The sequence below is a fragment of the Megascapheus bottae genome, chromosome 7 (genome assembly GCF_031878675.1).
Source record: "Megascapheus bottae isolate mThoBot1 chromosome 7, mThoBot2.hap1, whole genome shotgun sequence".
Taxonomy (NCBI): Eukaryota; Metazoa; Chordata; class Mammalia; order Rodentia; family Geomyidae; genus Megascapheus; species Megascapheus bottae.
This window is the reverse complement of record NC_143515.1, coordinates 78,312,071-78,324,075: the sequence shown is the minus strand read 5'-3', so window position 1 is coordinate 78,324,075 and position 12,005 is coordinate 78,312,071. Positions and strand designations below refer to the sequence as shown.

Below are 12,005 nucleotides of genomic sequence, written 5' to 3'. Positions count from 1 at the left end.
TCCTCAGTGTTGGTATGACGTTGTCCTCTTGGGCAGTTGCTGAGAATTGTAAGAAGTGATGTTTCTCTCGGATACGCACAGCCTGCCACAGGGAGCACAAGTCCAGCCAAGGCAGACATTTGTGTGTGTGTGTGTGTGTGTGTGTGTGTGTGTGTGTGTGTGTGTGTGTGTGCATGTGTGCGTGCATGTGTGTGTGTGTGTGTGTGTCTGCCCCCTGTACCAGTCAAGGGCTTGAACTCAGGACTCGGACCATGCCTCAAGGCTGTACCACTCGTGTCACAAGCATTTAGGCCATTCCAGCATTTTGGTGCTTATTTGGAGGTAAGAGTCTGATGGACTTTCCTGCCCAGGCTGGCTTGAGCTTTGATCCTCGGATCTCAGCCTCCTGAGTAGCTAGGACTGTAGACATGAACTGGCAGCCAAAGCAGATTTGAAGATGGTAAATGGCTACGTGGCTGAGGTGGGCTTGAATCAAGCCTAACTACTGGGACAGACACAGACAGTTAGTTTAGATAGAAAATATACCAATGGATTTTTGTTTGTTTTGCCAGTCTTGGGGCTTGAAATGCACTGTCCTTAAGCTCCTTTTGCTCAAGGCTAGCGGTCTATCAGTTGAGCCACAGCAACAATTCTAGCTTTTTCTGTTTATTTATTTACTATTTATCTTTGCCAGTCCTGGGGCTTGAACTCAGGGCCTGAGCACTGTCCTTGGACTTTCTCAAGGCTAGCGCTCTACCACTTGAGCCTCAGCACCACTTCCAGCTTTTTTCTATGTATGTGGTACCGAGGAACCGAACCTGGGCCTTAGTGCATGCTAGGCAAGCACTCTACCGCTAGGCCAAACTCCCGGCTCCACTTTTTCTGCTTATATGGCGCTGAGGAATCTAGCCCAGGATTTCATGCATGCTAGGCAAGCACTCTACGCTGAGCCACCCTCCCAGCCCGGGACCACTGGGACATTTATTGATGACCAATGTTCATCCTAGAAAATGTGAACCATACAGAAAAGAAATCAGTAACCATAACCCGCCGTCCTGCAGTTCGGTGGTAAGTGCATCCGCCGTCAGGTTTGGTTCTTATGGACAGTGTCCATTCACAAGGTGAAGAGGCGGGGAACGTCGTGGTCCTTGTGCAGTGTAACCATTGCATGTCCCACACTCAACACTTTTAATGGCCACTTCCTGTGTCATTAAAATTCTTCCTAACTATAACTTTTTTTGTCGGTTATGGGACTTGAACTCTGGGCCTGGGCACTGTCTCTGAGCTCTTTAGTTCAAGGCTACCACCCTACCCATGGAGCCACAGCCCCATTTCCTGTTTTCTAGAGGTTCATTGGAGATAAGTCTCACAGACTTTAGTGGCTGGGCTGGCTTTGAACCGTGATGCTCCGATCTCAGCCTCCTGAGTAGCTAGGATTATAACTATAACTTAATGACCAGTCATAGAAGCGTTGGACTTGGACATGATTCAGTCCAGCCTTTGCATTGCTCTGAGGGCTGGCTGTGTTAATGTTTCAGCTGTCTTCCCAGCACCCACGGAACCCTGCTGCAAGGATGGTCTCTGGGGGTGATCCTGGAACCCCTGCTCCCAGCCTTCGCTTCAGGCACTTAGAGAAATGCTGACCTGAGTTTGTGCAGGGCCTGGGACTCTGCCTGGGATTGCATGGGGGCTCTATATGGTTTCCTTGTCCCGGCCAAGTCCTTGCACAAAAGCAGCACCACTCTTCTGCCTTCCTCTCTACCAGACTGGGTCGTGACTTGGTTGCTGTGCTCTGCTGCCTATGCTGGCATGGGCAGGTTCTGGCCGGCTGTCTGCAGGGGGTGCAGAGCCCCACAGTGCTCGGCCGAGCCGTCACTAATGGCACTCTTGGCACTTGGGGTGTTTGGGCACCACGCCTATTGTGGGATGGCAGATGCTCATTTGTGGGCAGTGAGTAATTGATTTCTGTTTCACATGGCTTAGCTTGTGTCGCGCCGCTGCAGTCGAGCCTCTGCATTCTGTGGGTCCTGATTCTGTGGCTCCAGGAGCTGGATATGGCCTAACCCAGCCCTGCGCCTGCGCACAGCCTTCTCAGGCTGCTGGTTTGCAGATTGCCTGTCAGGGCCACCAGCGCCTCTGCTTTGGGCGCTTCCTTTCCTGGCTTGCAGGAAGCCAGTTTCCTTCCAGTCGCCTGTCCTGGGCCCTGACTTGGAGGGCAGGCCAGCAATTAGGATGTTAAAACCAGCAACAGAGCCACAGAGCCAGGCACTGGTGGCTCTTGCCTGTAATCCTAGCTACTCAGGAGGCTAAGGATCCAGGACTGCAGTGTGAAGCCAGCTCAGGCAGAAAGGTCTGGGAGGCTCTTATCTCCCAACTAACAAGCCAAAAAGTCAGAAGTGGAGGTATGGCTCAAGTGGTAGAGCACCAGTCTTGAGCAGTAAAGCCAAGTGAGAGCACAAGGCCCTGAGTTAAAGCCTAAAATAGACTACGAGAGGAGGAAAGGGTTCGAGTGGGAAGGGACTGGGCCAGGCCCACCAAGGGATTTCCTGGAGTCCAACCCCAGCAGGCTTTGCGTTTCCTCCAGGTTGAAGGAAGTCCCCTGTCTACCCCAGTGAACACCCTGGGCTCTTGACAATGTTGGAGAAGAGTACCAAGCAGTCTCCATCTTCCTTAGATAAGCCCTGGCCTGGGGTCCTTGGCATTGAGTAGCTGTAGCGGGAGGCGGCCTTGACCTAGGCCCAGGAGGTTGCAAGAATTGTGTTAATAGCAGGGAGCCATTGTATCTCCTGCCCCTCGTTCATAAGAGTGAGCCATCTAGAGCTTAGAGGTGGCAGTGGGTCTTAAGGCCTCAGTTCTCTGTGTCCTGAGGTCTAGGGATCCTGTAGGCTCTATTCTAGATATATCCATTGTGTGTGTGCGTGTGCGTGTGCGTGCATGCGTGTGTGTGTGTGTGTGTGTGTGTGTGTGTGTGTGTGTGTGCCTGTTCTGGGGCTTGAACTTAGGACCTGAACTGTTTTGTTCAAGGCTGGCACTCTACCACATGAGCCACAGCTCCACTTTCCGCATTTGGGGAGTTAATTGGAGATAAGAATCTTACAGTCTGGAAGGCTGGTGGCTCACACTTGTAATCCTAACTACTCAGGAGACTGAGATCTTAGATCATCATGGTTTGAAGCCAGCCTAGGCAGAAAAGTCCCTGTGATCCAAAAAAAAAGTCTCAGACTTTCCTGCCCGCCTGAGGTAGCTTTGAACTTCCATCCTCAGCTCTTAGCCTCCTGAGTCTAGGGTTACAGCCTAGGCCTTCTGCTTTTGTGAGTCTGTAGACTGGAGGTCCCCTGTGTCCTCTCAGCTTCCGAGGTACCCGCGGGCCAGGCGCCTTCACCATTACTCGGTTTCCTGAGCTGGGCAATGGAGTCTGCCTCCGTGACGTGGAAAGGACTGTGTTCTGTGAGCCGCATTATTACCTGGGGCCTGGTGGGATGAGTCATGGCGAAACAGTCACCTCAGCACTGCCCAGTTCAGAAAAACAGAGCCATCTCCTGGCTTCGGGCCCACTCGGTGTGTTCCTCCCCAAGCTGGATTTTGGATATTAAGATCATCTGTCATCTCTTGAGCACACGCAGGCCCTGTGTGAGGACACAGCAGGCACTGTTTCCCGTTTCCCACAGGTCTTGGTGGTAGCGTGGTAAGTCCAGGCCTGGCTAGGCCATGTCCAGTGTGGGCTGGCTGGCGAAGAAGAGACACGACAGCCTCTAGGGCCACCACGAGGAGCTGGCCCAGCCCTCGCCCCGAGACCTGCACTTGACCCTCTTAGGTGTGCTCCCCATCAGTGCCTGGCCTGCACAGGGCCATTTCCAGGATGCTCTGAGGGTGACCTTCCTGCTGATTCCTCATCAGGTTTGTTTTGTGCTGGTGCTGGGACTTGAACTCAGAGCCCAGGTGCTGTTCCTTAGCTTTTTCCACTCCAGGCTAGCCCTCTACCACTTGAACCACAGCTCTACATCCTGCTTTTTGGGAGTTCATTGGCGATTCAAGTCTCATGCACTTTCCTTCCCCAGGCGGGCTTTGAGCCTTGCTCTCAAATCTTGGCTTCCTGCGTAGCTGGAATTACAGGTGGAGCCAGCAGCACCCATCCCTGAGGCACATCAAGAGTGAACTTGGGCCCATGCCCTGGGAGTGAGAGCGGCTTCCGAGCTCCTGTGGCCGGCTAAGTGGGTGCCTCTTCCCTGCTCGCTTGTGAGGGGCGGGTGCTGAGATGCTGCCGCGGGAAAGGCTTGGCAGCCCCTGCTTCTGGGACTCTGGCTTTTCACCTCTGTCCTCTGGCGTGGAGGGAGGAGAGCCTTGGCTTGGACTTCTTCATTTCCTTGAACAGCTTTGTGAACATGAATTCACGCAGCTGCTGTTTACCCATCCAGTGCACACCGTGTGAAGTCACAGGTGTCTGCGACCATGCTGTCCTCACCTCTAAGAAGACTTCTGTTCTTTAACCTCAGCCTCTTTTCCCCCAACTCTAACAAATCACAAATATGCTTTCTTTCCCTTTAGCTTATCCGTCTTTGAGATTTTTGTGATTTCTCTCACTTATTCATTTGTGAGATATGGTCTCTCTGCATAACCCTACCTGGCCTTGAACTCGCAGTGCTCCTGCCTCAGCCTCCCATTGGCATTACGGATGTACACTACCACACCTGGCTGTCCAAGACCCTTTAGAAAGATGGTATAGGTAGCAGTTGTGGGCCTTGAACTCCGGGCCAGGGCACTGTCCTTGAGCTCTTCAGCTCAACGCTACCACCCTACCCTTTGAGCCACCGTGGTTAACCAGGGATAAAGTCTCACTGACTTTAGTGCCTGGGCTTCTTCAGATCTCAGCCTCCTGAGTAGCTAGGATTGTAGGCGTGAATCACTGTGCCAGTTACAGTTGTCCTGTTATGGCTAGTTTGTTTAACTTAGAAAAGGTCTTCAAGGCTTATATGTGATAGCACACATCAATATTTTTCTATTTTTTAATGGTTGTATATTTCTTGTGTGGGTATAACACACTTAGCTAACCCATTCGTCTGGGGTTGTTTCTGTCTTGTTAACTAATATGAATAACACTGCCATGAACAGTTGTTTACAAGTTTTTGGATGGGCGTATGTTTTCTTTCTCCTGGTGGGGAATTTCTGAGTTAAATGATAGCTATATATTTAAACAGACTGTTTCCCAAAGCGGGCACACTTTACATTCTCACTAGTCATGCACGCAGGTTCTGATTTTCCCAAACTTCTGCCAACACTTAGATTGATCTGATGACTACTTCTTATTATTTTATTTATTTACTTATTTATTTATTGCCAGTCTTGGGGCTTGAGCTCAGGGCCTGAGCACTGTCCTTGGGTTTTCTCAAGGCTAGAGCTCTACCACTTGAGCCACAGCACCACTTCTGGCTTTTGCATGTATGTGGTACCAACCTGGGTCTTTATGCATGCTAGGCAAGCACTCTGCCATTAGTCCAAACTCACCCTCCTTGCTGCTGCCCTCTTCCTCCTCCTCTTCCTCTCCTCCTCCTCCTCCTCCTCCTCCTCCTCCTCCTCCTCCTCCTCCTCCTCCTCCTTCGCTGGGCCTGGGATCTATCCTTAAGTTTCTTTTGTCAAGACTAGTACCACTATCACTGTGAGCCACAGTGCCACTTCTGGTCTTCTGGAGGTTAGTTGGAGATAAGAGTTTCATGAAGTTCCTTGCCTGGGTTGGCTTCATTATCCACAGATGTCAGCCTCTGGAGCAGCTAGTACTGCAGGCATGAGCCGTGTGTTTTTTATTCTGGTTATGAGTCCATTTCAGATGTAGGAATGATGGAATGTATTTTAATGTAGTCCACTTTATCTTTTCTTTGATTGTTTGGGCTTAAGAATCCTTGCCCCCAGCATTAGTGGCTCATACCTATAATGCTAGCTATTTAGAGCTGAGGATCTAGTTCAAAGCCAGCCCAGGCAGGACAGAGTCTTATCTCCAATTAACCACCAAAAAGCTGGAAACGGGGGATGGTTCGTGTGGTAGATCACTATCCCGGAGCATAAAAGCTCAGGGATAGTGTGCTCAGGCACTGAGTTCAAGCCTTAGGACCAAAAGGAAAAAAGAAAATGGACTGTCAAGCTCCAATCAAAATCGTGAACACACTTACCTCTGTTATTTCTTCTAAGAGTCTTATGTTTATAGCTCTTACAACTTAATAGCTCTTTTCGACTTGGTGTGTGTGTGTGTGTGTGTGTGTATGACATGTATGCACACACGTGACAGGTGGACACACTGCAGGAGGGCTTGCATGCAGGGCTGTGCTGCCCTTAGCTTTTTTGCTCAAGACTGGTATGCTACCACTGCATCTCCATTTCCAGCATTTTGGTGGTTAGAGAGAAGAGTGTCCTGGAGCTCTAATCTCCATGCTTATATCTCAGCCTCCAGTGCAGCTCCGATTCCAGGTGTGAGCCACGGGCACCCAGGAGGTTTCTTTCTGACCTTCATGTTGAGTTAACTTTGTACATGGCAGAGGGACGGGCCCAGCGCCGCTCTCTCGGCTCTTTGGCTGGCGGCTGCGCAGTTCTCAGCGCCGTTTCTTGAACAGCTCCTCTCTCCCCTTGGGTTGGCATGGCACCTTTGTGGAAAGCCAGTTCACTGCACATGTGGCTTTCTTTCTGGAAGGTGGCTCTGTTTGTTCTGTGTCGCCCGTCCTTGCACCAGTGCACATGCAGCTCGTGATAGTTCCTAGATGGACACTGTGAAATGGGGAATTGCTTTTTTTCCTTTCCAGAGTTTGGCTGTTCAGGCTGCTTTGTAGTTCCGTGTGTGCGTGTGTGTGCGTGTGTGTGTGTGTGTGTGTGTGAGTGTGTGTTTAAATCAACATTTCTATTTGTACCAAAGAAGTAAGCTGGGATTCTGATGAGAATTATGTTGAATCTACATCAGTGTGAAAAAATAGTAGCAACTTAATAATTATTCATAATCCAATTATGATTTGTGGAATTACAAAAGCCTGCTTGTAGATTTATCTTTTGATTTATAGGCATGGCGTTTGTTCCAGTTATTTAGAGCTGCTTTGATTCCTTTCAGTGGTATTTTATAGCTTTCAGATTAGGACTTTCGCATTTCTTTTATTAGATTTGTTCCTTAGGATTTTAGTCTTTTTATTGCTATTCTTATGGAATTACTAATTTTGTTTTTGAATTGTAAGTAAGTGTGTGTGTGTGTGTGGTGCGTGTATGTGTGGTGCATGTACGTGTGTGTGTGTGGTGCGTGTATGTGTGCGTGTGTGTGTGTGGTGCATTTTAGTGTGCTGGTATTGGGGCTTGCACTCAGGGCCTCATGTTCTGCTTTGGCTTTTTCACTCACAGCTGGTGCTCTACCACTGTACCACACTTCCAGACCATTTTTCGCTTTTGAGTTAGAGATAGAGTCTGCAAACTTTTCTGCACTGCCCGGTTTTAAACCTTGCTCCTCAGCTCTGCGTGTCCTGAGTAGCTGGGATTACGGGTGTGTACCACCAGCACCTGGCGTTGAGTTGTAGGTATATAGCAATAACAGTTCAGTTTTTGTGGCCTTATATCTGGCAATCACATTGAACTTGTTTATTAGTTCCATTGGCTTTTTAGTTAGATGACTTGGGATTTGCTGTATATAAAATAATGTAAAATATGACATCAGAAAATAGAGAAAAATCCTTCTTTTTCAATATAGATGTCTTCTGTTTAATGTTTTTCTGGCCTGATTATCCTGGTTAGCATACTTTTATTTATTTTTTTGTGGCAGAACTAGGGCTTGAACTCAGGGCTTTTCACTCTTGCTTGGCTTTCCCACTCAAGGCTGGTGCTCTACCACTTGAACCATACCTCTGCTTCCTACTTTTTTGGTAGTTAAGTGGAGATAAGAGCCTCCTAGAGTTTCTTGCCAGGCTGACTTTGAACTGTGATCCTCAGACCTTAGCCACCTGAGTAGGTAGGATTGCTGGCACGGCCTCCAGGATCGTTGTAAATAAGTCTCAAAAGCAAGCAAAGCTGGGCGCCGGTGCCTCACACCTGTGTCCCAGCTACTCAGGAGGCTGAGATCTGAGGATGGAGATTCAAAGCCAGCCCAGGCACTGAAGTCTGTGAGACTCTTATCTCCAATTAACCACCAGAAAGTTGGAAGTGGTGCTGTGGCTCAAGGGATAGGGTGGTAGCTTTGAGCTGACGAGTTTAGGGACAGCGCCCAGGCCCAGAGTTCAAGTCCCATGACCAACAACAACAAAAAAGAGCAACCAAGCTAGGGCAGGCCCGCACACCATTTCCGCTTGCCTCTTCTCCCTCCAGCTCTCCTGCACTTGCCCTGGGCGAGCCTGCACAGGAGTTGGCGTGTCCAGTGGGCCAGGACTGCTTCCCAGATAACTGGAAGTGAGGCAGCAAAGTGGTCAGGAAGCACCACGGGGAGAGAAGGAGGTGTGGACTGGACTGTTTCGGTTCTTGGGTGCCGTCTCCTCCCTAGGGCCTTTGTCTTCCTGGCCTTTGTCTCCACGCTGAGCCCTCCGGGGCCGCCCCTACCCAGCCTGCTGGAAGGGTTTGGGTGGGGAAAGCCACATGCAATGATTCTGGGCGAATCACACAGCTTCTGCGTGGGGCTCTTCTGCAGAGACTGACAAGAGACTGACGCCCATGTACTTGCAAGACAATCCGCAGCCAGCGGTCAGCCAGCCGCAGCTCAGCCTGATTGTTCCTGCACTTGATGGCTTCTACTCCTAGACGCCAGCTCCAGCCTTGGTGGTCACCTTTATTTGCCGCTGCTAAGCGGGTGGCTGGCAACCACAAAGCTCAGTGATAGGGCAGGGAGCAAATTTGCATTTCAAGAGATGGGAGCTCCCTGGAGGCTGGAGATGCTGAGGGGGACCTGCCCAGAGGCTGTCCCCAGAGCCCGTCCCCAGCCTGCTGGCTTCTGGTGGCTGACTGCACAGCTGGAGACTGTGCAAGGACAGTGGGGGTGTGCCCACAGCAAATAGGCGGAGACATAAAGGGAACTAGAGCTCCTTCCCCTCGACTCACCTAGCCCCCAGCACCTTCCCCTAAACTGGCCCAGTGGCCAGAGGCACAGGGATGGCCCTGGCAGAAAACACGATGCAGGGCAGGGGCCTGTGTTACTCATGGTACAGGGTGGCGAGCCACCATCAGGGTGCCATTCATGGTGAGCGTGGCAGTCGTGCTAAGTGGTGGCATTGAGTGTGGTGGCGGGTGTGAATGTGGCATCCGTGGTGGGCGTGATGGCCTCCACCTGGGCAATGTGGCCGTCCAGGAGGAGGCTGGGTGTGAGGAGGGGCCACCCAGTGGTGCCAGCTGAGAAAGCAGCCACGGAGGGACTGGAAGGGACTGGAGCAGGGCGGTGGCGCTCCCTCGGGACAGCGAATGTGCCATCAGTCTGTTGGCATGGGGCACGCTTTGCCTTCTGACAGGCACAGGGGAAGGAGCGCGCATGGCGGGTCTCTGAGCCCCCCTGACCCGCTCTTCTCTTCCAGGGCATGATCTAGCTGCCATCACCTCGCAGCCTGACCCCTGCTCTGCACGTCCTCCCCTGCGGACCGGCCCGACCCGGCTCTGTCAGCCCCAGGTAAGTCAGCGCCGAGGCCCTGGCACTGGGCTGGTTTCTGCAGCGCCCAGGGTCCTGCCTGGGTTACGACCCCTTCAACAGCCGAGGACTTGTCAGCCCCCTGTGCACATTTTCAGCCTAGAGCTAATCATGGAGAACACAGCCAGCGTTGGACAAATGTCTGCCAGCTGGATATTCCTGCAGCCTCGGGGCTGCGGGAAGCTGGGTTTTCACCTCGGCGGCCTCTCTGGCTTAGAAAAGTGGCTGGTGAATTCAGAGACAAGGAAGTGGGCCTTGGAGGGTGCCTGGGACCCTGCTTTGGGCCATTGCAGAGATTGGGGGTCCCTCCCTTGTGACTTCCTTCCTTCCTTCCTTCCTCCCTCCCATCAGACAATGACTGTGCACTTCCTGAGTTCGGGTTGTGCACTAATTGGTTGGGGGATCATTCCTAGCTGCGCCCTGTGTAAGTGGATCTAGCTCCCTGTCCTTGGGGGAGGGGGTCAGGAGGTGACTGGGTGGGCCCGGAAGCTGGAGCATGCCCTTCTGCTGCCCATCTTACCATTACTGCCTCCCTTCTTCACTCTGCTGCCCTGCTCCATGGTGCCATACCTGGTTGGGCAGGAGCATTGGGTGGGGGAGGGGGGAAGGGACCCAGCCGTTCTGGGAGCACTCAGCCAGCACTCCCTGCACCATCTGTAGCTTTTGTTGTCACACTGCAAGAGTGGTAGCCGGGCACGGTGGCTCAGGCCTGTAATCCTAGCTACTCAAGAGGCTGAGATCTGAGGATCAAGGTTCAAAGTCACAAAGGGACTCTTATCTCCAGTTAACCTCCGGTAAACAGGAAATGGGGCTTGGCTCAAAGGTAGGGTGGGAGCCTTGAGCTGAAAAGCTCAGAGACAGCACCCAGGTCCAGAGTTCAAGCCCCATGACCCACTAATAATAATACTAATAGAAGTGGTGGGAGGCGACCTGCCCCACCGTGGAGCAAAACTCAAGGCCACAGCTGACCTGGGCAGCTGGCTCAGCCCATCCTTTGCTTCAGCAGCATCGCTGTGGACTGGTGCTGCTTTCATGAGGGTCTCGTTTTGATTTCTTCCCAAAGACACAGCCGTGGGTCAGCTAGCACGTGGGTTGGGTCCCTGAGGGAAGCTGTGTCCAAGTTCATCAAAATAAGAGAAAGTGTGTGCACTGTGAGAGGAGGCTCATGGCTGCAGCTTGGCTTGTGTGCTCAGCCAGGGCCTGCGCCTCTGGCATCTGAGCCCCCAAGCCCAGACCCTACCTCATAGGTAGGGATAGTCCCTTCCACCCAACACCGATTAGAATGTGGCCAAAGCTCATTCGGCTGGGGCTCATGGATTAACACATCTGGCCACAGTTCAAGCTGGTCCATAAACTGAGAATGCTTTCATCACTCAAGCAGAGACCTGGAAGAAGTTCAGCTTTCTGCCATTGATGGGGAAAAGAGCGAAGCAGTGGGTCTGCCCAACACTAATTTCTAGGGCTAGGAGCAAAGCAGTAAGCCTGAACTCCGGGCTTGGATGATACTTTTTAAGCTTTCTCCTTGCCACCTCTCCTCCCTAGGGCTTCAGTGTTATAAATATGCTCTCCAAGAATCACTGGAGGACCAGGAGTGTGGCCTAGTGGTAGAATGCTTGCCTAGCATGCACGAAGCTCTGGGTTTGATTCCTCAGTACCACATACACAGAAAATGACAGAAGTGGTGCTGTGGCTCAAGTGATAGAATGCTAGCCTTGAGAAAGGATAGTGTCTGGTCCCTGAGTTCAAGCCCCAGGATGGGGGGGGGGGCGGCAGGCGGGAAATGAATCACTGGAGAGTTGTGAATGTGGCTTAGTGGTAGAGTGCTTGCCTAGCATATATGAAGCCCTGAGTTCAGCTCCTTGGTACCACATACATAGAAAAAGTTGGAAGTGTTGCTGTGGCTCAAGTGGTACAGAGTCAGCTTTGAGCAGAAGAAGCTCAGAGAGAGTGCCAGGCCCTGAGTTCAAGCCCTGGGACTAGGGAAAAAGAGAAAGGGGGGGGGGGAAATCACTGGAGTCAAAACTATAGGCATGAAATGCCATGCACGTTGGCTCACATCTGTAATCTTAGCCTCTCAGGAGGCTGAGATCTGAGGATCATGGTTCAAAGCCAGCTCAGACACTAAAGAACATAAGACTCTTATCTCCAATTAATCACTAGAAAACTAGAGGTGGTGCTGTGGGTCAAGGGATAGGGCGGTAGCCTTGAGTTGAAGAGCTCAGGGGCAGCACCCAGGCCCAGAGTTCAAGTCTCACAATTGACAAAAAAGAAAAAAACAAAAACAAAAAACTATAGGCATGAAGATAAAAAATTGTCTTAGCAAGGCAAAATTTACTTCTGCAGGAAGATGCACCATCAGCCAAAAGTCTGGCAGACAAGCACACAGAGCCGGCTGGCTGCTCTCTGT

At 51.4% G+C, this 12,005-nt stretch overlaps 1 protein-coding gene across 3 annotated transcripts in view; it reads left to right on the top strand.

The window, feature by feature from the left end:
- Positions 1-12,005, top strand: part of Hpcal1 (hippocalcin like 1) — an 80,834-nt gene that overhangs the window by 58,827 nt on the left and 10,002 nt on the right. For all 3 annotated transcript variants that reach the window (XM_090337453.1, XM_090337451.1, XM_090337452.1), the window contains exon 2: positions 9,489-9,580. The gene's annotated coding sequence lies outside the window, so the exon portion shown is untranslated. The remainder of the gene's footprint in view (positions 1-9,488; positions 9,581-12,005) is intronic.